The sequence below is a fragment of the Pantherophis guttatus genome, chromosome 2 (genome assembly GCF_059756535.1).
Source record: "Pantherophis guttatus breed Tessera chromosome 2, ASM5975653v1, whole genome shotgun sequence".
Classification (NCBI taxonomy): Eukaryota; Metazoa; Chordata; class Lepidosauria; order Squamata; family Colubridae; genus Pantherophis; species Pantherophis guttatus.
In genome coordinates this window covers 48,589,903-48,615,489 of record NC_142064.1, presented here as the reverse complement: position 1 = coordinate 48,615,489, position 25,587 = coordinate 48,589,903, and the positions used below count along the sequence as shown (strand labels likewise).

At 36.0% G+C, this 25,587-nt stretch overlaps 1 long non-coding RNA gene across 1 annotated transcript in view; it reads right to left on the bottom strand.

Annotated features, from left to right (window-relative positions):
- Positions 1 to 25,314, bottom strand: part of LOC132711488 (uncharacterized) — a 31,832-nt gene extending 6,518 nt beyond the window's left edge. The window contains exons 1-2 of the long non-coding RNA XR_009622345.2: positions 25,234 to 25,314; positions 11,890 to 12,086 (exon numbers count right to left, since the gene is read on the bottom strand). This is a non-coding gene — a long non-coding RNA (uncharacterized LOC132711488). The remainder of the gene's footprint in view (positions 1 to 11,889; positions 12,087 to 25,233) is intronic.
- Positions 25,315 to 25,587: the final 273 nt, after the last annotated feature.

Here is a 25,587-nt window from a genome sequence, read left to right as displayed (position 1 = left end):
GTACACCCTTAAGTGATAATGTCCAGTGGCAACCTGTGAAGCTTTGGTGAACTCTATGCCCAAGACGGTTAAGGCAGTACTGGAACATAATGGTGACCACACAAAATTTTGACACTTTGGGCCCCATTTGGACATTATCACGTTATTTTGAGGGCACAGCATATTTACACTGTTATACAAGCTGTATAACTCACTACTTTACATTGTAGCCAAGTGTTTTTACATGAAAAGATATACTTAAATATTTACAAAATGTGAGGGGGTGTAATCACTTTTGTGATATACTGTATATCGGCTGTGATGATAGCTTGAGATGGTTAAAACCTCTGAATAATCCAATAAGATCTTATAGTCCTGTGCCTTTTTATGTTTCTTCCAGTAGCTGAATATGAAGCCCTTTATGACTCCGGAAATGGGCTAAAAGCTTTTTTGGTTCATCTCTGTTTACAAAAGTTGTTTTTGCCATGGTGATGCGCCATTGCATTTTAATACTTAATATAGTAAATCGAAAGCAGTACATTGCTTTGAAATGCTTTCCATAATTATGGGAATGGTTTTCCTCCTGGATTTCTTCTGCTGTGGTGCTTTCATAGCACTGTGCTTTTCCTATTAGCAAAATATTATGGTATGTTTGATTTCCTCTATTTCTTTTAATATAATCTTTTTATATAAAAAAGGATAAAGTTTACTTCTAATAAGACATACAACAACTGCATATAAAAATTGTAGAAGTAAAGAAGAAACTAGGAAGACGTTTATACTATCTTATTCAGTTATACTGCCCAAAACAATATGTAGACACTTAGAGTTGTTGAATTTCCCCCTTTTATGTTTATTTTTCTGGGTATAAATATGTACGTAGATATACTTTCTTCGTTTTACTTTCTTTTCTTTCTTCCTTTTAAAAGCTTTCTTTTTCTATTGTTATTATCTGTTAATTTATTTCTGTTTGTTCATACAGTGCATATCAGATAAACAAAGATTCAGTTTAATTAAATATGAACAATTTTTAAACAACTTTCCAGTAATGGGAGATATTTTAAATCTTAACCCTATGTTGTTTTTTTTAGTGACTTCTTCATGTAATCTTTTGAAAACACAAACGAGTGGAAATTCCAAACTCTTCAGTTGTGTTTACACTTCATATTGGTTTACACATACAGAAACTGCAAATTAGAATATTGCTCTACAAGAAAGTACTTATTTTAGCACTTTTAGGAGTGAATGGTAGACAAAATCCTTTCTTAAGGCTTGATAAATTTTGGGTGAAATCACACCAGTTTAAGATGTTTGGCAAAAGTGCTTTAAATTTGGAAAGAATTTCTTCTTTTCTTTTTTGCATTTTGTATTTTTCCTATTCTTTTTTTCCTTCTGACTTCTGTTTATATTATCTTTTAGCAGTATAAAACTTTTAAATAAAATTATTAAAAATGATATTTGTAATATCTTGTTCTGCTTTGAATCTACTCTTTGCTACATTATAGAAGGCTTTCTTAAATAATACCCCATTTCCTCCTGGCATTGCAAGCTATTATAAGAGTATAGAGACATTCTCCTGTTTTTCTGAGCAAACAGGGCCTTTATAGTTGCAAATGCCATCCTATTTCGATGCATAACATAAGGATGTATGCTATTTTATGCTGGTTGCAGTCTGACAATATTTGACATAGTTGAGATTCATTAGCAACATTTTATTTTTATGTTTTGAAAACTGTCAGTGGATATGATTTGTATAAGCACACAGCGTTTTATTTTATCTTTTCATTTAAAATGTAGGTACATATGCAAAATATTTAGGTTTCTCAAGGGAGAGATCACATAAAAAAGAAAAAAATAATATACCAGAAGAACTAATGATTTTTGTTTAAAAGCTAGATTGATGAAGAGGTGTGTAGGTGAGTGTGGAAGAAATAATTTAAAACGAAAGGATTAGGAAAAAAATACCCATACGGAATCTAGTTTCCCATTTTGTTGTGATGCATAGCAACTTAAGTGCTTCTTTAATTACTTTAATTGTTAGTGTCCTAGATTTCAATTCCTTTTTCTTTCGTAGGTAGAAAAGTCCTCGAGTGTATCTAAAATTCCCTCTGCTAATTTATTCTATGTCATTATTTACTGAAAGCATTAGGCTTTGTTTAGTAAAAGTTCCCCAATGAATCAAATTATGGCACTGTTTCTGTTTGTGTAATCAGAAAGACAAGTACATTAGTAAAGAAATCACTCTGAACATTGGGGTAGATGTGCAACTAATGATAAAGGTTCTAAAGGCAGACGCTCTGCTTGAACTAACTAGGAGCTACTTATAAGGACCATCTCTGAATTCTAATCACTTAAAAGTGACACTAAAACTTTGGTACTGGGTATCCCAGGACTATTAAAAAACACATTAATGGCTGTGCTGCTCTGCCCTATTTACCAAATACGGTTCTCCCCATCACTAAGGAAGAATGACACCGGTTTTCATCACTGTTTATGACTTGTAAGCCAATGACAAGCCTCACTATACATACAGTATTAGCTTGAATTTCTGTACAAATGCCTGGAGACCACAAATGAGTCTTCAGCATGCACTTCACTTCAAGAGCATAGATCTGCTCTTAGGACATAAGGCTCATTCTCTATAGCAAAAAGTCTCCTGATATTTGTTTCCTTATTTATAAAAATGTTACTTAAGAACATACAACAAAACCTACTTTCTATCTAGCCAAGCCATTGATGTCAACAGCACAGAAACAAGCTCAGAGATCCTAGCAAAATGAGAAAGAAGCAGAGGTGGGATTCAGCCTGTTCTGTCCGGTTCGGGGAAACCAGTAGCGGCGACTGCAGTAGGCCCCGCCCACCAGGGGTGGGTTCCAAATTTTTTTACTACCGGCTCTGTGGGCGTGGCTTGTTTGGTGGTCATGGCTTGGTGGTCATGTGACTGTGGGTGTGGTTTGGTGGTCATGTGACTGTGTGGGCATGGACAACTTGACATCACTCACAGCAAAGTTAGGGTTAGGGTGTCTGGCCTCTCCTCACCTCGAAGACCTCAACGAGATATAATTTCCCTGTCTATTTATTTACTACTATTGAACATCCAAAATATACTATTTAATCCAATGTACATATACCATATGTGTACATACATATTACATAGTATAGAGTGTATATAGGCACACAAAAAGATACATTATCTACTATATATACTATATGTGTATGTACACACACACAGAACTCTTTTAAAACTATACACATTCAACCTCACTTACTACATTTGGAAAAACACACCCAGATTCCACTTTCTGCCACAGATTTAACTACTGTGTTTCCCCAAAAATAAGACAGCATCTTATTTTCTTTTGACCCCCAAAATATGGCCTTAGCCTTATTATTGGGGGGGTTATTATTTTTCAGGTGCAGGAGGCCCCTAAACATAGGCCTGCCAGTTCCGCTCAGGCCGCTGCCTCCAGCAATCGTGGCAGCTTTTAATTTGCTATCTGTGCAAACAGCACAAGGTGAGGTGAGGCAGGGGGGTGAATGGTGGGGGAACATGCCCCACACGCACCTGCCATCCACCCAGAATGGCCTCACAGAAGCCACTCCCGCAAATCGTAGCTTGCACGCCCCTTCTCTTAGTGGCAGCCGCAAAGAGTGGCCGCAAACAAACTCTTGCCAGTCCTAGCCCTATTGACCTGGGGGGAAGGTGTACTGGTGCTGGAGCTCTGAGCAGTGGCCGGTGTGGGCTGTCTGCACAGCCATGAAGCAAGATCTGCATGGTCGGTTCTTGCCTGCAGCGTTGCCAGTGAGGATCAGGTCACAGCCACTGCCACTGCTACCCGAGATCAGCAGGCCAGATTCAGTGAGCCAGATGCATCGCTGCCACTTGGGAGAAGAGAGATGCTGCGAGAGAGCCCATTTTTGATGTTCTTCTCCTCCTGAGCGGCAGCAGCATGTTCAGCTCCCCGAATCAAGCTTGGTGATCTCAACCCGTGGGAAGAAGCGAGAATTCTGCCACTCGCCCAAACCCCAGATCTCCTGTTTACAATGCACGCTCTTCAAGAGGAAGGCGATCGAGCTTTTGCCGTCCAAGCCAGTGCTTCTTCTTCTGCTCCCCTTTCCTCCCCACTGGAGCCAAAGCAGAGAACAAAAGGGTGGCTGGGAAGAGTTTAAAAGAGAGAATCCAAGGTGCTGGTTCTCAAATTGCACACCCCTGGTGAGGTAGGAAAGGGGAGCAGGAGAAGAACCCCCAGCCTATTATCCCCAGCAATCTTGGTCCTCATTTAACTAACCTCAGAAATTCAATCTTGAGCCCAATTGGGATCAAACTCCAGGCTGTGAGCAGAGTTAGCACGCAGTACTGCAGTCTAACCACTGCACCACCAGGGCTCATTAACAGATGCCAATCAGAACCCCACAAGAAGGTACAAGGATGAACATAAAGTAATTATAAGTAAAAAGACTAAAATATAAATCTTAAGTAAAAATTCCTTTTATTTATACCTTTGTGGAATGAGGAATTCTTGCAAATAGTGAAACATTATGATTTAAAGGAAATATTATTCTGTTAGATGTTTCATTTATTTATTAAATTTCTATGCTGCCCATTTCACTGATACAGGGACTCCAGGAGTTGTATCAATGAAATGACGAGAATCAGTGGGTGAACATCGGAACCTTCTCTTGCAGAAGCAGAATCCAGACATAGAAATGGAAAAATGGGGGGGTGGGGGTGGATGGGAAGGAGAAGATGTAATTAGCAGAATCCAGATACAGAAATGGAAAAATGGGAGGGGGGGAATGGAGAGGAAAAAGTGTAAAAAGCAAAATCCAGGTACAGAAATGGAAAAATGGGGGCGGGGAATGAGGAGGAGAAGGTGTAAGAAGATGTTTCCTTAAATCGCTGACACTCCCAACAATGAATTTGGCGGTGATCTAAGGAAACGTTATTCAGCTCTTCAAGATCGACTTTAAGCCAACAGCAAAAGTAGTGGTGGGGGGGGACAGGGGCGTGTATGTGCGTGTGTGTATGTGTCCCTCCCTCTCCCTTTTGCTGTCGGATTCTTGGTGCTCTTAAAGTAGATCTTGAAGAGTTGGAAGATGTTTCCTTAGATCGCTGATGCTCCAAACAATGAGTTTGGCAGTGTGGAAGGCAGGCAAGCATGGCAGGGCTGCTGGGAAGGGAGTAAGCTGCTAGGTCCCTTCCCCGCAGCCTTGCCATGCTTGCCTGCCTTCCACATGGCCTTCCGCTTGCCTGCCTTTGCAAGCTGGCCACAGGAAGACCTCATTCCAGTTCGGGGGCGTGGCCAGCCAGCAATTGTTACCGGTATGGCAAATCAGTCCCAATCTCCGCTACTGGTTCTTCTGAACCAGTCCGAACTGGTAGCATTTCACCCCTGCTTTACACCCACAAGAGATCTAAGTCCAGTCCACCTTGAATTCCTTTCTATTCTTAACTCCCGCTAATTTCCCTTGACTGTTAGTAGCTCAGATTCTTATAGAGAGCTTAAATTTACAACAAATCTTTATACACATTTGAACAGCCTGAATCTCCCACTTCCCCTGGTGCTGACAGTAGAGTGATGGTAAAATGTTTCCAGGAAGAGAAAGTATGGGTCACACATAAAAAAATTATTAGAAAATACTTTATTGGCTCAACAATAAATGGAACATGAATGTGAAGAAAAATAATGTGCTAGGAACAAAATGGAAAACATATTTCAAAATGCTACAAAAATATCTAGAATGAAGCTAATTATGGAAATGGATGAGTGATTAAAAATTGAAGTGGAAGACAGTGAATTGAAAAAAATGCTACTAAAAGAATGATTGCTACGTAAACTAATACGAGAAGAGGATAATACATAAGGAGAAAAAGATAGTTGCAATGAATGTAGTCAAAGAGAGAAGGAAATAGTTAAGATTAAAAGAGAGAGAAAGAGAAGCCACAACGTAGTATAAGAAATATTTTGGAATAGGGTAAAATGGTGTAAATAAAAAGACTCCAGTACAGTTAATAGTATTAAAAATAAAAGTGACAAAATGATTTGAAACTGAAAAGCTGAAAGGAATATTATAAAAATATGTGTGGGAGTGATAGTGATATATTGTAGAGTGGAATTGAAGCAAATGCTATAAATACTAGTGCCCTCTCCCCCTTTGATGAAAAGGAATTATAACACATTGAGAATATTTTAAAAAATAGTAAAATTACAGGGGAGTTGGTGCTACTGGCTAAATAATGGAATATGGATATAGTTTGCTTAAGCAGTAACTGTTCTACTTAGCATCAATTTCTACACAAAGGCGAAAGAATGGATAAATGCAAACAACTATAGGCAAATTACTTTTTAAGTGTGCCTAGGAAAATGTGTGGCAGAATTCTAATCTAAAGAATATAAGAGATGCTAGAGAACAAAATTTGAGACACTTCAGATATGCACCAGGCAGATATTTGCTTTTCACCACATAATCAAAGAATGTATGAATTTCTAAAAAGCTTATGACAAAGTAAATAGAGTTGAATTATAGAATGCTTTGCAAGAATGTGGAGTTGAAGGTTGATGGCTGAACGCATCAAGAGTGGTGTGTAATGAAAGTAAGGCATGGATGAGAATGTTTATCAAATGATTCAATGCTAATCAGGCAATAAGAAAATGATATGGTTGTTTAATGTTGGCCCAAACCTTTTCTTTTAGAATTGATGTTGTTCTGTGCACCCTTTGGAGAGCTGCATTCTCTTCGCACAGCCTTTGGAATGTGAGGAAGATCTCCCTCCCTTTTTTTTCCATTGGAAAAGACAGTTCCAGTGATCTAACTCTGCCCCAGAGGTGTGTAAAAATGGGCATTGTAGGATGCGGCCTCTGAGCAGCTGCATTTAGCATTTCTTTGCAAAAGGCCAGGCTGCACCTCATCAGCAGTGAGATGAAGAAAAGTTGGCATGACAAAGTGTGGGGTAGTGAGGATGGCTGGACTGGAGCTTCCCAGGCTGGAATTTTCTACATAGCATAACAAATACGCAGCCACTGAATATTTCCACAATACTGCTGTAGTTAAAATTCCACCTGAGCAGCTTCTTCTCTTCTGAGTTGGAAGGGATACTTTGCAAACTAATAATACTGAAGAGAATTAAGTTGGGAAGAGTAAGTGAGAAGCCAGATTCTTTCAGTGAGGAGATGTTGACGAGCTCAGGATAGATGCTTTTTGTCTGTCCTTGACAGTGAGCTGCACTTATATATGAAATATATAGAATTAAGATCTATAAAAATAGTAGGTTCAGACAATGATTAGAAAGTAAGTTGCAGACTAAATTTTGATGATGAGTGCTTAGGAAGCACAGAGATACATATTTTAAAATAAATGAATCATATCTTAAAATATTAAAAGAACAAATGTTGGCGCATTTATGATAAATTGGTAACAAATTGTTAGCTTAAAAAACTGACAGTCAGAGGAAATTATAACCATAGTTCAGATTGCAGGGCCACAGGGCCACTCTGGAATACTGGAAGAAAGGATAAGGCACTGAGTCATTTATCAAGGGAAATTTGGAGGTTAAGGAATTGAAACTGTCAAGAATTAAGAAATATAGTGAATCTGTCTTCCATGAGCCAGAAGCTAGAAGGACTAATTGGCTAATAATAGTGAACACTGTAGACCGCCAGGTCAGGAAAATGATGCAATGAGATAAAAAGGCCCCAAAGACTAACACAATTGAGATTACATGATTAAAGCTTCCACATTAATTGGGCAGCTCTATAAGTGTTTAATATAATAGAAATCATTACGGACAATGTACTAAGCCTTAACATTCATTACAGGGAGCCATTTAATGTTTTCTCCCGTGAAAATGGTTAGAATGTAAGTGATTGATGAGATAGTGATGAGGTGATCTCTATATTTTGAATGCCATTTAACAGTCCAGGTAGGCCAGTTAGCCACCTGAGGCCTAACAAAATCCAGTCTCAGGATCATACTGCCAGTTCTATCACAACGTTTAATTTGAATTGAAGGCTATTTTAGTAGTGTGAACTTCCTGTCCTTTGATATGTACATACAGAAATGTGCTCACTCATTTAAATTCTCATTTTAGTTGATTATGCCTGAGTATTATTGATAACCACGTTGATAACCTTTGTGTCTGGAGATGAGCAACATGGCCAAATATAGGTTAAATGGTTTCCTGTTTGCACCCACAAGTCTTCTCCCAGTCTAAGATGACAATGAAGAGAAGATGGCATATGGCAAAGCAAACATAAGTCCCTGGCATCAAATCTTTAGATTTTAAACAATGCTTGAAAAAATAAATAAGTAAACTAGGCAATAGTTCTTTGGAAGTACACCCTCTTGTCCAGAAAAAAGAGGTAAATTGGGATGACATATTCTTAAAAAAAAGTTTTTTTTCTTTCCAGGAAATGGATATTCTGTTATAAGTTGCATCTATCTTGGCAATCGTTTTGTGAAACTGCAAGCATGGTGGGTAGTCTGGAGATGGAGAAGAACTGCATTCAATTATTAGGTATACTGAAGATCTTTTATTTAACAGCCAAAAATGCAAAATAATAGAAAAGGGTTTTCGGTCATTTTTAACTCTGTATGGGAAGATGAAGACAATACCTGAATGAAATCACATTGTCTCAATTGGATATATTGTATTGAAAATTAATATGTGTAGGAATCTGATGACACCGGTTGTTTTGCAGTCCAACCCAGATTGGGAACTTGGTTCATGGAGTGACAAGTTCACTCCTGTGGGGCATGTAGCTGTGCCACACTCCCTTCAAGCCATGTTTAACTTTACAGACATGGTTCCAAAATTGTAAAAGTGCTCATTTGCCCAACTCTAGTTCATGAGAGAAGAGTTTATAATATTGTCTTCACTCAAATTGGATCCAAGATCAGTTATACATGCACACTGACCTCAAGAAGTTGGTTAGCATAGAGGTACAGTGCAGCAGTGAATGCATGCTAATGTCTGTATAAAAGCAAAATGAAAAAAAATAGTTTTCTATTTATAAAACTACAACTCAGAACTCACTAATGACAAAGTGAAAACAGAATTTTAGGAATGTCTGTAAATTTATAAAAATAAAAGACTGAACTATCACATTAGCATAAGTATTCAGACCCCTTGCAACAACACTTGAAATTTAGCTCAGGTGCCTCCTATTTATCTTGATAATTGCTGACATGTTTCTACACCATGATTGGTGATGACCTGTGATAAATTAAATTGATTGGACATGATTTGTAAAGGTACACACCTTTCTATAGAAGCCCTCATAGCTGACAACACACATTGTAGCAGAGCAAAAGCCATGAGGTCAAATAAACTGCCTGCAGAGCTCAAAGACAGGATTATTGCAAGGCACAGATCTTGGAAAGGCTACAATAAAATTTTCTCCTGCACTGAAGGTTCCTAAGAATACAGTGGCCTCCATAATTCTCAAATGGAAAAAGTTTGATACAATCAGGACTCTTCCAAGAGCTGGTTGTCTGGTAAAACTGAGCAATTGGGTAAGAAGGGTTTTAGTAAGAGAGGTGATCAAGAACCCGATGGTCACTCTGACTGAGCTCCAGACATCTTGTGTGGAGATGGAACAGAGTTCTAGAAGGACAACTATCATTGTAGCCCTTCAGCGATCTGGGCTTTATGGTAAAGTGGCTTGATTGATGCCTCTCCTCAGTGCATAAAAGCCCACTTGCAATTTGCAAAAAGCACCTGAAAGACTTTCAGACTGTGAGGAACAAGTTTCTCTGGTCTAAGGAAACTAAGATTAAACTGTTTGGCCTCACTTCTAAATGTTATATCTGGAGGAAATCAGGCACTGCTCATCACCTGCTCAATATTATCCCAACAGTGAAGCATGGTAGTGGCAGCATCATGCTGTGGAGATGTTTTTCAGCAGTAGGGACTTGCACTGGTCAGGGTTGAGGGAAAGCTGAATGGAGCAAAGTACAGGAATGTACTCAATGAAAACCTATTCCACAGCACTTGGAATCTCAGTCTGGAATGAAGTTCACTTTCCAATCTGACAGTGATCCTAAGCACACAGCCAGGACAACACTATGAATGTCCTAGAGTGGACTAGCCACTATCACTCTAGCCCTGATTTGGACCCTATTGAACATCTCTGGAGGGACCTGACAAGAAGAGTGGAAGGGACCCAGATCAGGGAAAATGGCTTTATCCTTAGCAAGATTATCACTGGTTCCTAAATGCATTACTAGACTTCCTTAGAAAAAAGCCTTTTGATTGAGCGTATTTGATTTTTGTCTACGATGCTATTTTTGTGATTATTCTCACATATGTCATCATCATATTAAATTGGCAGTCATTCATGTGTTGAAACATTTTTCTTTATTTTAACTAAAGAGTCTAAAATGCAGCCAGGTGAAACAGAAAGCCATTACGTTTTCTGCAATTGGAATTAGCCTCCCAATTGTCCTTCCTTCCTAGAGGAGCCTGAAAGTTCCTGAGACTATTTTAAACTAGGTTTCTATTGCTTCTGCTGTTGTTTTTGCCTACTTTCCCCCACAGAACTTCAAGGTGATGTATGTAGCACTTCTTCACATTTTTCAACAGCCACCCTGTAAATTAGTGTGGGCCAAAAGACTATGAATAAACCACAGTCACTGAGAAAGCTTGATGGCTAATGCTGGATCTAAAAATGGGTCTTCCTTGCCAATTTTCAATAACACAACAACTACATAGCAAACTAGGCTTTGGTGTTATAATGTTTATATCTTGAAAATCAGTTTTGGCTCCGGATTATGCTCTGTTAAAACAAACCAATGTTAAACCACTGCTTTCTTAAGAAGCTGTATGGTAAGATTAAAAGCAAATAATATTGATCACTTATTCTGATCTATGAAAGAGGAGGAGGAAACATATATACTGAACAGAAGAAGACAGTACTCCACTCTGCTAAATCTGCAAATAAACTCTGCTAGATTAATTTGTACACGCATATTGAAATAAGTAGCTTCTTAGCCATTTGGCCTATCTGAAAAAGTATGATAAAGAAACATTTGTGGAAAAGTACAATGTACAGTATTTACATTGCTTTGGAATGTTCTTTTAAAAAAACTACTTTTAGAAACAAAAATCAGATTTACATTTTAATATTATACAACTATTCATATGTATGGTTTAAATTAATAATTAATGTTGAAACAAAAACAAATACATCGGGGTGAAATCCAGCAGGTTCTGACAGGTTCTGGAGAACTGACAGCAGAATTTTGAGTAGTTTGGAGAACTCGCAAATACCACCTCTGGCTGGCCCCAGAGTGGAGTGGAAATGGAGATTTTGCAATATCCTTCCCCCAGAAGTGGGGAGGGAATGGGGATTTTGCAGTATCCTTCCCCTGCCATGCCCACCAAGCCACGCCCACCAAGCCACACCATGCCCACCAAGTCACACCTACAGAACAGGTATTAAAAAAATTGGATTTCACCATTGAAATACATTATAACAAACAATAATATATCTTAGAAAAAACAATTTTAAAAAATGCTAAGATTGTTCCAAGGTCTTCTTTCTTACTTGTTTGTGGGCTGTGGAGAGAAAGAGGGAGATAGAACTGAATATTCTGCCCCCCACTGCCGATGCTCTATGACTGTAAATTACCATGAATGAAGGCACAACCTCACAATTGCATCCTTTAGTTCCCCACTAAAAATTCAAAAATTATTTTGTTATCATGAAAGTAAATTAAAATTCTAGCTCTTCGCATTAACCAGGACCAAATGTTGAAATAAAATCACTAATATTGTGTGTAATGGTATGAAATAAGATAACTGAGAGGAGGTTAAAATTAGGAATTTGTTCCTAAGCCTCTTAAAAATCTGAGTGCAGACACTATGATAATTTGAACATACACCTTTTTTTACTTAAAAGGAGATCTTACCTGGTAGGAATGTTATTATTGAGTCATCTGTGTTTGGTCTCTCCTCATAGTCTATCATAACCTGGGCAGAGCCTTGGCGAGTGTAGCAGCGGACAGTAATTTATGATTAACATCTCCACTTCATGAAATTATAGCTTCCACCTGACCATCTTTTTCATTCACAATGTAGAGAGGTTCCTTAAATTGGACTTTGGGTACTGCAAAAGAAATATGAATTATTCTATTTATATTCCATTGATACGTCCACCTCATTTAAGTTCACTCTGTACTAACACATAATTAGCAGAACTATCAAATTTATAATCAGGGCTGCTCAGTTAAGAACTCGTTATACAAACTCAAAACAATTGGGGTAACTTGTAAAGGTGACTCACTTATCTGAATATATATTGCTCTATACCCTGTACATAGGCACCCCTTTCATTTTAATTTTAATTTGTCAGGCAATAGCATTTAGACTTATATACTGCTTCATAGTGCTTTTACAGCCCTCTCTAAGTGGTTTACAGAGTCAGCATATTGCCCCCAACAATCTGGGTCCTCATTTTACCCACCTCAGAAGGATGGAAGGCTGAGTCAACCTTGAGCCTGGTGAGATTCGATCTGCCAAATTGCTGGCAGCCGGTGATCAGCAAAAGTAGCCTGCATTACTGTACACTAATCACTGCACCAATGTGCAAGTGATTATGTCCAAAGTGTTACAGTAATAAGCCAAGAATTTAAGGATGTGGTTTCATCTTTCTTACCTGAGCAAAGGCAACATTTCCCAACAACTCAACTTTTCATCAGAAGAAAATAATGAAATGAAATGATCTAATAATTATATTAATTATATATATTATATATACAATGAAAACCCTTCGAAGATCTAAGCATGGGGCAGACTGATGTGACTTTAGGATTACAAACTGTCATGATAAGTGATGTGGATTGTCCATGGAATAGGAAAGAGCAATAAAAGTCATGGTGATGACTGTAGCACAGAATCCCTGACCCTTTTCTATATGCACATCATAGGTGGATTTCAGCAGGTTCTGACCAGATCTGGAGAACCGGTAGTGGAAATTTTTAGTAGTTCGGACTGGCCCCACACCCATCTATTCTCTGCCTACCAAATTCCAGCTGATCGGGAGGATATGGGAATTTTGCAATAACCGTCCCCTGGAGTGGGGTGGGAATGGAGATTTTACAGTATCCTTCCCCTGCCATGTCCACCAAGCCACGCCCACTAAGCCATGCCATGCCCACCAAGCCACACCCACAGAATCGGTAGTAAATTTTTTTGAAACCCACCACTGATGCACATGCAATATAAGAAAGGGGTGGGGCTTTGATCACATGATCATAGCCACTATCACCCTTTTATTTTTATTCATTCTTTCAGATGCTTATCCACTCTTGCTTTACATGTTCTATCATTCCAAACTCAACCTTTCATCCAACGAAAATGAATTAAACAAATATTTGTATAATTGTTTATTTTTCAATGTGCCGGCATAAATCTATTTTTGAACCTGTGTCTGAAATTTTCTTCTAAAATAAATGTAAATGAGGTTTTCATCACAGGTCAGTTTATATTATAAGCAATTGTTTTATAAAAATGAGATAGCTTTGTAAAAATGAGATTGATGCCAATAATAGCCTTTCTCTTCATTTCAGAAAGAATCCTCCAGTGAAAGTATATAGCTTGTTTATTAGTATAAATCCTTAGAACTTTTCTCATGGACAGATTGTGCATCCAGATGAGACACTTAAACATGTGAGCAAGGATAAGTGAATGTTCTTTCAAATATTATGGATTTTCTGAGAGTGTGGGGAAAATTAAGATATTTAAAAGTAAACATTTAGTATTCTGTTCTGAAGGAGAAACCCACTTTTGAGATCATGATGAATGTGCACAGAGCATCACATCTTTGAAGCCTAAAATAATGAATAATGTATGTCCTTTTGTGAAGTTAGACAGGACTTTTCTTTTTACAAGTATAGATGACCTTTCCACAAACATGTGATGGATATGTCCACAAACAAGACATCAGGCCCCTTTCTAGCTAGTGTTTTGTGCTGCAAATTCAGAGTGCCCCAAAGCATTGGAGGTGAAGTGCACTCAACCAAATGCAGAGAGGCATCTCAGTTGACAGTGATGTAAAACCTAAGCAATGTATGTTGTAGATTACTTTCATTAATCTCATTTTGATTGCTGGTATATTTATATTGGGAACTCAGTTGACTGTTTCATTCATGAGCCTTGGTAAGACTTTGAGGGGCTATTAGTTAATAGCAAAGTCCCGAGGCAGTACATGACCTTACTTAATTAACTGTATTGTAAATTGTTTGTCTTTAATAACTGTTTTAATTACTGATAATGTAGGTTATGCATGCATCATAACTTTATATTTCTTAGGCATGTCTTCAAACTGCTGATAATAATGGAAAGAGCTTTCCTGAAAAAAAAAACCAATTCAACATCTGCTTGTTGAATATATATGTATTATTCCAGCCTATGGATGGCACGGAAAAACCAGTTATCTATGAAAGCTCTGAAGAAACCCAAACATGGTACCTAAGTAACCTATGAAACAATTTCAAGTTGTTTCTCAGTGATTTTTGGGTGAACGTGTATCATACTTGGTGACACATCAGCATTCCAAGCCATTGGAATATCCAGGTCTATGAGCAGCAGGCAGCCATTTCTAACCATACTTATACCCAGAATGTACACAATAATGTTACAAACCAAATCCTACCCTTTTATGCTTGCCTTACAATATCACATAAAATGTGTAAGATACAAAATTTGCAGGATCCAATGTGGATCGGTCACCAGGACCAGAGGTTAGTCTTCTGAACTTTCGGATTTGTGCCACAGTCAATCCTCAGTGAACTTCCCTATCACCAGAATGTGAGAAAGTTTGTATTGCAACATACATTTTTAAAATTTGTCTCACATTGGCCTTTACACTAAAGATAGATTATGACTGTATTATATATAGCCTCATCTCTCTTTTTAAAAAAAAAAAAAATGATTAATTGATTATGTATCCTTTTGCATGTCTTGCGATCTCTACTAGAATTGCAATGTGCAAGGAGATTTCTGTTTGCTTTTCCTCCAAAAAGAATAAAATGAAAATTATCGTCACCTCATCTTGTGATTAGAATTCCTGGGGGTAAATGCCATTAATTTAGTGGAAACATATTTATTAAGGACTAACCCTTCCTAGCATGCCAATAATCAGTAAAAGTTTAAAAAAAGAAACAAGGGCTTAACTTCATATTAAGTATACAATGTTATCAGGACATAGGTAGTTTGGGACATATTTCCTACCATCCTAATTTCCAAATTCCAGAAATTATGCAAATACTATTTACATGCCTTCTGATGCTAATGAATTCAGGAAGAATAGATTCTACATTTTCTGGAATTTCTGAAACCACTAATCCACTATATAAATCTAGCCATGGTAACTTTGAATGCCAAGCTAAGTTTTTTTGGGGAAAAAAAATAGGTTGGCTTCAGGATTTATGAAGAACTTTGGAAGTACTTGAGCAAATTGTACTCTGTTACTATACTAATATTTCAGAATGAATAAATTGATATACCTCCTCCACATTTTAGAGCCTGAAATGTTTTTAGGTTCACTGAAACTAGATTATTTTTAGATGGAAGCTTCACAGGATATGTAATACATTTTATATAATTTAAATTATTTATATAACTCATTTCCAATAATTCTTTAATATAATATAATATAAAATAATAATATATAATATAATAATATAATATAATAATATGATGTGTTATAATGATATGATATGATATATATTTACATATATACATAGATATCAAGGTAGATAGATGCCGAAATAACTAGTGTTATCTTTCATCTAAGAAGTAGAAAATTCTCTATTTATTGTAGATTTACATCTATAACTATCACTATTTGCCAAGCATTTTTCTTGCTACATTTAAGACATTAATGATTTCAATGCAAAAATGAACAGCTTAATGGCCTGCACATATTTAAGGAAACCATTCTAATTGAAACTTTCTGAGAGGCTAAGCTATGCATCAATACCAGAAATCTCAATGGAATAAAATCACAGTAATGTGGGTGCTTTAAAAATAAAATTCCCTCTGTTTAATGCAATAGTTATAGCTAATATGCATCTCTCTCTCTCTGTCTCTCTGTTTCTCTGTCTCTCTCTCCCCACATGAAAATAATTCTGATAATGTTTAATATAGTCCTATTTATTCATGAAATTGCCGAGAGTGGGAGATGTTTAGAGTCTTTTTTCCCCCTTCAAGTGCATCTTCTTATATGATTCTTAGAACATGAGCAACCTCTATAGCACAGAGATGGAGATATAGGACTGATTAAAATGTACACAAAACTGCCATTTTCCATAATGCATAATACATCATTTGAGTATATGTTAAAGAATGGAAGAGAGAATTCTCTCTCTTTTTGCAGTTACTGCATTGTAAATATTAAGTGTGCTTTCATGTTTTTTAAAAAAAGCCTTTTTTTGGTATAATGTTATTGCATTTTGAAGTCTGAATAACAACACATTTAAGGGCTTGAGAAAATGCATCCAATTTTAAGATAGGAAGAAAAAGATGGAATCCATGTATGAATAATTTTTTCTGAAGGAAACTGAATAAAACACAATCCCCCACACTTTTTATTTTTGCCAGTATTGTTTTTGACTGTCTGTTGTAAATTTATATTTTTTCCAACTGTCAGTAATCTTGGTGACAATTCAAAATTCAAGTGCCTACTGCAGTGTTCAAGTCTGGTGGATTATACTGAGTTGTAAATTATTTTTCAGAAGACCTATACCAACGGTTGTCTCCTTATGAAATTTGATTCACATTATTTCACACTGACAAGAGGTGCAGAGAAGGTGTAAAAATACATCTCTCTAGGATTTCAAAGCACTGAATCTTGCTTTCCACTTAAATCCTATTAAGAAAAGAGGGAGAGATGAAGAGAGAGAGAAAGACCACAATGTCAGTTATTTTGTAAATAAGAATGCCATTATCTTTCTTAGTAATCACCATTACTATGTGAATAGTTATCATTTTATCACACCTAAGAGCCTTTCACAGTAAATCAATACCATATTAGGAAAACTAGCCATAATAAGTAATTGTTAATAAATAGCTGTTTTTATCAGCATTCTATGCATTTTGTTTGAATACAAGTGTTTGAAAGATAACTTCAGAAAAAGTTCAAGAGGCATTCTGTTGCAGTGCTGCAAAAACAGGTCACTAGGAGAATAGCCCTAACAATGCATATTCTCATTTACTATACAATCACTGATAATAGCAATAGCATTTAGACTTATATACTGCTTTACAGAGCTTTACAGACCTCTTTAAGCGGTTTACAGAGTCAGCATATTACCCCCAACAATTTGGGTCCTCATTTTACCCATGTTGGAAGGATGGGTAAACCTTGAGCCTGGTGAGATTCGAACTGCCAAATTGCATGCAGCCGGCAGTCAGCAGAAGTAGCCTGCAGTACTGGAGTCTAACCACTGCGCCACAGTGGCTCATCAACAACCTAAATAATAGTGTAAATGAAGGCATGGATCCTGATTGGAACTTCCTTTTTTTAATAAAAGTTGAATTAAAATATTTTCAAGAGCAATGATCATGCGGTATTATTTGATTGTTAGTATGGTTAAAAGAAAAAATACAATTGTCAGCTTGCTTCCGATATCAGTTAATCCCATTTCTTCAATTGCTTGTTTTGTTGCTCTACAGAGAATCATACATATAGTTTTTGAACTTATTTTTCAGCTTTCTCTGGATGATCATAATGCATAATATTAAATAAAAAGAAAACTCAATAGTTTAAAATATAATCAAAACATTGTTAAAATATATGTATAAAAAAGAAGCAGATAGTATCAATTCAGTTAAAGCTTAGCATATACAGTTTTCAAAATGCCGTACTTTGGCCAAAGAAAAATGAATTTGCTCACTAGTGGAATGAAGCAAAATTCCAGAGTTTGAGTGAAGCCACTGGAAAAGGTCTGTTTCACATATATGCCAAATGTTTCCCTAGTGATGGCTGGACTATAAGAAGAACTTGTCTCATTGAGCAATAGCATAATCTAGCAGTCTCAAGACAGGAGGTCATATCAATGTTGGGACTTCTGGCCAGAAATGGATACTTGCAGGTGAAACTATGATAGCATGCTACCTAGATCGTTTATTCATTCCCTAAAATAACCAGGATTATTTTTTTTAAAGAATGTGACCCTGATCTAAATTGCCTGTACAAATTAAGCTGAAGTGAATCAAATATGTCCAAGTTCCAAGTGACAAAAGTAGAAGTATATAGATAAACCAGTTAATTTGGATGAAATTGAAGTCTGTCTACAGTCTTAGTTTGTGTCTTTTTGCTTGTTCAGTATAACATGGGTTTATACGGAGTGATATTCCCAAATCAATTAAAAAAAGCATTCCACAGATGCTAATCAAAATTTCTGACAAGTATAAATGTGCATCAGCAATTTTTGCTTACAATGAAGACACTTTCTAAAAGATATTAGTTTTATTTAAAAAAGTTCTTGGTGTTCAACAATATTTAAGAATATGTAGGTTAATAAGCCTTTGGTTTCTAGATATTTCTGGAGAAACACTGCTGCTCCCATGATCTCTATTACTTGGTCACCGTGGATTATAGAAGACCAATTTCAGGAAAGATAATATTGCTGATTTAGTTTTGTAATGGATATTCTACTAAAAATGTGTGTAATCTTTTGTATAGCAAAAATGATAAGCAATTATGTTTGTGGATTATTGTGAAAATACATTTGTGAGAGTAGGGCTAGTCTATTGAAATAAATGGAAAATATATAAATATGAATTGAATATGACTGATTAAGGCTTATGTGTGTATATAATTAGTATGTCTCAAGAAATGATTGATAGGTATATTCCCAACATAAATACAGTCATATTTCTGATTTTTCATCTAAAATGTAAATAACTGCTCAGACTTAACAATTCACATTCACACTCACAGCTTCTCCCATGTCTTCTGACAAGCCAGGAAGTCTCATAACTCACAGCTGCAGAAAAGATTTAACCTAATAATGGGAAAATACGATATTTAAATTGCCACCTTTAGTGGCAGCTAGAACTTATATAGAGTTTCAAGATTATTATACCCTTTCACCAGTTGTTTTGACAAAATGATTTCATGGCCTATGATTTACTTAGGGATTTTGCAAGGTAATGAGTCACTTAATAAATGCCTGAAAACTTTTCTGTGTGGTTTATCAAAGCCTTAGTCCAATGTATGAGACCATATTTTTTCTGCCATTGTGGTTTAAAAATGTTTTCCAAGCCATTAGACAAACTCTCCATTTTTCTATCAGTTTATACAAGCATTTGTTGAACTGATTTTTCTTTCTTTTAGAGGGATAAAAATGAAAAAAAAATTGATGTGGTTTCTAAGACTAATTTTCTCCAGCTTATTAAAAAACAATGAAGAGCAGTGCTTGTTATTGTAGAAGGCTACAGTGAGAAAAAAAATATCTCCAACTATTGCCTTTCCCTAACTGCCCATCCAAGTTCTTCTGAAAAAGCAATAGCTTGAAAACCACAATAGTTCCAATAGACCTGCCTAAATCTACCCATGGCATGTGAACATTTTAAAGTATAGTTAGTTGAGAAAGCTAACATTGGGGAAACTGTGTTCTCCCAGATGTTGTTAAACTCCAACTTCTAGCTTGGTCAGTTGTTGAGGGATGATGAAAATTATAGTCTTACAGCATCTAGAGGCCCACCAATCCTGTAGAATATTATGTGTACATTTATACATTTATTGTACTTAAATCTTGTTCTTCATTATACCACTGTAAGGCATCATTCACATAATTACTCCTGCTCAATCTCAGCAAACTGGCTGCATCTTTATAGTCTGAAAATATTCAGACTATGCCCCAAGGATTGTTATTCTGAAGCACAATAAATTGCATGCAGATGATTTTATATACAGCCTTGTTCCCTAATGGCTTTGTTCCAGGTAGTTCGCAGAAAAAAAATATACAATCCAAATTAAAAAACAATTAACAAAATGGTAAATCTGGCCAATAGCAACATACATACACTTAATGTATGCTGATAAATGTTTAGCTACCAGTTCTACCAGATCCATAATTACTGCTGTGGCACATTGCTAGTGACCAAACAGCTGACTGGCACACTAGACATCCCAACTCAGCTCTGCTCTCAAGTTGGCTCCAGCACATCACAGCATGCAACCTACTAGAGGCTTGATCCATCCCAGTCTAAAGCCTGGAAAAACAGGAAACCTTTTAAGGACTTCCAGAATGCCATCAGGCTTGGAACTGCATGGATCTCATTTAGTTATTTCATTGAAAATATTTAAATACAAGTTATTAATTCAAATCAGCTCCAGAAGACACATAGGAGGGTACTTTTCAATGCTTTACAAAATACTTGACTGCTTACGTGGCAATGGTTTTTCATTTCTGAAATCATAAGATATGTCAGTACAACCAGTTGTACTGATTGTGGACATCTCCACAGAATCCAAATGCTATTGCTTTGAAAAAGCTGGAAGATGGAGAACTGGAGATCCCAAATCAGATAGTCTTACATTCCTTGTAACTCTTTAAAAAGAAGAGTTCTCCACTCCTCTGCTCGCAACAAAATACATTATGCCACCAGACTCAAAATTTTGGTAAAAGGCGAAAGATTTATACGATCTGAAGACAAACCATATCAGCCAAATGCTCCACGATCAAAGACAATTATCTGAACCTTCTCAAGAGAACAGGTCAGGATCTAGACAAGTGGAAGAACATGCAGATATCCCTACTAGGTAGAATAGCAATTATAAAAACTTACATACTCCTGAAATGGATATACCTATTCTATACAGCACCAGCTAGATTGGATAATAATTTTTTTAAAAAACTAAATTACTATGTCCTTAAATTCATTTGGCAAAATAAAAAACCCAGAATCAAACTTAAAATGCTTCAAGAGCTTAAAGAAAGAGGAGGATTTGGTGTTCCAAAATGGGAATACTACTATCAAGCCGCAAATTTAGTCTGGATCTGGGATTGGATATTGTTGAGAAGAAGGAGGTTGTTGATCTTGGAAGGGGAGGGGCTACATCAAGGTTGGCATTATTTTCTTTGGCAAAACAGAATCCCAAAGCACAGGTGCCTTGCAGGACATTATGTGAGGAATATTCTAATTGAGTCCTGGAGGAAAATTAAGGGTAAATTTTATTCTTCAATCCCCTCTTGGCTGGTCCGACTCGAAGCTATAACGTATAGGCCTCTATATAACAAAGAAAATCATCTCTCTTACCGGGAACTTTTGGACCCCCATGGTAGTCTGAAATCAAGAAATGAGTTGGAGTTGCAGGGAAGACAACTGGATTGGTGGGCTTATGCCCAAATTTGCTCAAAATTTAAAAAAGATAGGGAACAAGATGGTATTAATTTGAATCAGCATGATCTGGACAATATCATTCTAGGAAAAGAGGACAAAATGTTATCAAGGATATATAAACTTTTAATAGACTATTGGATAGGTGATGAAATAGTTAAAGACTCTATGATTGCCTGGGGGAGAAATATTGGCTATCCAATTGATTTGACAAAATGGGAAGAAATCTGGCTTAAACATATGAAATTCCTGTGGGCAACATCATACAAAGAAAATGTGTACAAGATGCTGTATAGATGGCACCTTCCACCTGCTCATCTTTCTAAAATGTATTAAAATCTCTCACCAAACTGTTGGAAGTGTGGGGAGATTGGCACCTATTTCCACATGTGGTAGACCTGCTCCAGGGCGACTGAATTCTGGAAAATTATACAGGCATGGATCATGGAAATCACAGGTTATAACCTAATTCTGAAACCAGAGTACTATCTACTGAACATCAGGCCAAACAACATAGGCACAAATATATGGTGTCTGTGTGTATTTATCACCACGTCAGCAAGAATATGTTTCGCCCAACATTGGAAGGGGAAAGACCTGCCGGCTGAAGATTTGATTTTGGAGAAAATTTTGGATTATGCGGAAACCGACAGACTGACTAAAGCATTGAGAGATCAAAAGGACTCCGTATATTTCCAATGTTGGGACAAATGGTACATTTGGTTGAACAACAGACGCCCAAAAAGTCAAGTATAACCAGGATTATGTTTAATATATGTTAAATCTGACTGAAACCTACATACCGTAGAAAGTGTAAATATCATGTAAAGTTCCTGTCGCGATCATTTGTTTGACTATTTCTTCCTTTTGATGTATTGTTTTAAATAAAAAAAAAATTTGGGCTTAGACAACTTCACCGTCTTCAGTCTGACCTAAGCATAGTACATACAATCATTGGCTACAATGTCCTACCAGCCAATGAATACTTCGGCTTCAACCAAAACAATACAAGAGCACACAATAAATACTAAACTGATCCAAACTAGACTGCAGAAAATACGACACCAGCAACAGAGCTGTCAACGGCTGGAATGCACTACCTGACTCTATGGCTTCTTCCCCAAATCCCCAAAACTTTAACCGTAGACTGTCTACTGTAGACCTCACCCCATTCCCAAGAAGTCTATACCAGCATGCGTACCAGCATGCCAACCATGTCTGTCCTAATGTTTTCTTTTATTCGTATCCTTTTATTGTATTTATAATTATGTTTACATTTGTATCTGTCATAAAACACACGCTTGATGAAATAAAATAAATAAATAAAATAAAATGCCCAAGATCTAGGAGGCAACATTGTTTCATGCATTTTCTCTATTTCTGAATTCAAGAAGCTGACCAATGTTATTTTGTCCCAAGGTCCATAAAATCCAGACAATAATGTTGATCTGGCACTGCCACGTTATCAGAAGTTAAAAAGAATTGAAAAAAAAAAAACCCTTTTCCTGGAAGAAGAACAGGGAGAGTTCTCTTTAGCCAAGGTTAAGCAAAGGTTATGATGCTACAAATTGGAACTAAATAAGGAACTGATGTTGAGAAACTAGAACCTTGTTAGCTAGAGCAATAATGAACCAAAGGGTCCCTAAAGGTGAGTGAGCTGGAGCATGAATACAAATGATTACACTATTATTAAGATGTCCATCTATGAAACCAGGTTTGAAATACAGATTAGAATCTAAAGAGCTAAATTGAGGTGAATTTATCTTGAGGATGATTTAGCATTTATTTTTCAAACAAAAAATCCTAATGATATACATACAAATATAAAATTACTGTATCTTTTTATTTATATAGACAATTCTTTATATCACAGTCAATAACTTTATCTTGTGTCTATAATGACACATAATATAATGACACATATGTACTATTTATGAATGTAACATAACAGAAATATATTACACCTTCATATCAGTGCTATATCTGATATACTGTATATGTACTATAAGATAAAGTTATTGAATGTGATCTAAAGAGAATTGTCTAAATAACTAAAAAAGTACAGTAGTTTAATATTTGTATATATATTATTAGGATATTTTTAGTTTAAGAAATAAATGCTGTATTGCTCCTCAAGATAAATTCATCTCAATAGAATAGAATAGAATAGAATAGAATAGAATAGAATAGAATAGAATAGAATTCTTTATTGGCCAAGTGTGATTGGACACACAAGGAATTTGTCTTGGTGCATATGCTCTCAGTGTACATAAAAGAAAAGATTTAGCTATTTTAGATTCTAATCTGTATTTCAAACCTGGTGTCATGGATGGACATCTTAATAATAGTGTGATTGTTCGTATTCATGCTATGTGTTCCTTAATCTAAATTCTTCTGCCCAAAGACTGTACACCAGCTGGAAAGGGGTTGGACTAATATAGTAAGTGTCAAAGCTGTTGTCCTGGATGGAATGCACATTATCAAGGAGTACATCAGTAAGATTGCACCCAAAGATGAGTTGTTGAGTTAAAGCCTGGGGAGTAGCAGATATTGGTGAAAGATCAAGCAGAGAAAGTACCACGGAAACTCAAGTTGTATTTATTGGCAGCCTAACTTTTGAGGTGGCTTTTTCAGAGGACCCCAGAGAATGGCTTCCAGCAATTGTGGCATAGATTTTTCAATTTAACAAAAAATCATTTTATGCCTTGAAGCAAGATATACCTTTCTTTTCTTAGAGCCAATCTCTTTCTTGCACTGCCATTGTGCTTTTATGTCAACAGCTACAGATATATTATGTGACATCAAAGTTAAAAAATCAGATCATAGCTTGTGAATACATTAAATTGCATGTTTTATCCAAAATTCATTCTGTATTCAAAATAAGAATCATAAATGGTAGATATAATTGAGAGATATTAATTGTTCTACAGGTCCAAGTTAGTTCTATGGTTGACTGGGATTTTAACTTAAAGCCATTCTGATTCCTATCTAGCATTTTTACAGCTATGTTATAGAATTTTTAAAAAAATAATCAAGGGGGAAAAAAGGGAGAGAAAATTTATTTTTGAACTAATTGTGTGGAGTATTTCAAATATTTGAGCATTTGAGACATTTGAGAAGGTGGGGTGGTTCCATATTTAATAAATTCATTCCTACTTTTTCAAACTAATTTACTTTTTTGCTTGTGGAATAGTCTAAAAGATGTAAGTTTGCTAATATCAGAAATGTTATTATTTTTAATTGAAATTCATTGATAAATATGTTCAGATGGATAACTTTTGGCAATTTTCACATTTGTATAGTGAGGACTGCTGAGATATGCATTTTCTACTGATAGAATTGCAATGTTTTAATAATTTCATAACGTCACAGCCAGCCTTCTGATAAACTGACTAATTCAAACTCTCAAAATTCCATTTAGTGAAATTTTTGTTTAAAGCTGAATCCAGGCGGTTTCTTCAAGACTTGTATTTTAAGTATGCTTTATCAGAGAAGTTAGTCACAATGTCATTAATGATCAACAAGATCTCTTTGGTGCTTATTTGGGAAAAATGCAAATTATCTTTTAAAATGCAACAAAATTTAAAATTCAGGACACATATCCATAAATATAAATTTTTCAGTTTCTTACATATCAATAAAACATTATTTTTACCTGCACAGAAGGCAGTGGTCACAATCCAAGGTTGAATGAATCATGCTTAGTTCATGGGTGTTGAAAGGCATCCATGCAGCACAACATTTAACTTCAGACCTAAATACTTTGCAGTTAATATCATTATTTTTAATATGTCTAAATTAAAATAAAATAAATATAGATGTATTCTTGGCCCGAAACATATCTTTGTACAAACAAAGAATATTATAGTTCATTTTGCAATTGTAATTTAATGTATACTCACCCAGAGTCACTTTTGTGCAATCTGTGGCATAAACAAACAAACAACAAATAAATGTGATATACCAAGTTCAAATAGGATATCCTAATGAAATGCCGTATTATTGAAGTTAACTGGCAAGTATCTTTTTTTCCAATGTGAATTGTCCAGTGACGTCTGACAGGATATTTCTGATAACTGAATGCTAGCATAGATGAAATACCTTTCAGCACAGGATGAGTGTGCCTCATGCTTCACTCAAATAGAGGTCACTAGTTACAAAATATATTTGCATTATTTATGCCTTTTGGGGTAGAAGCTAAGCAGTGCATCATTTTTATTATTTTTACCCCCTACAAGAAATAATTGAGACATTAG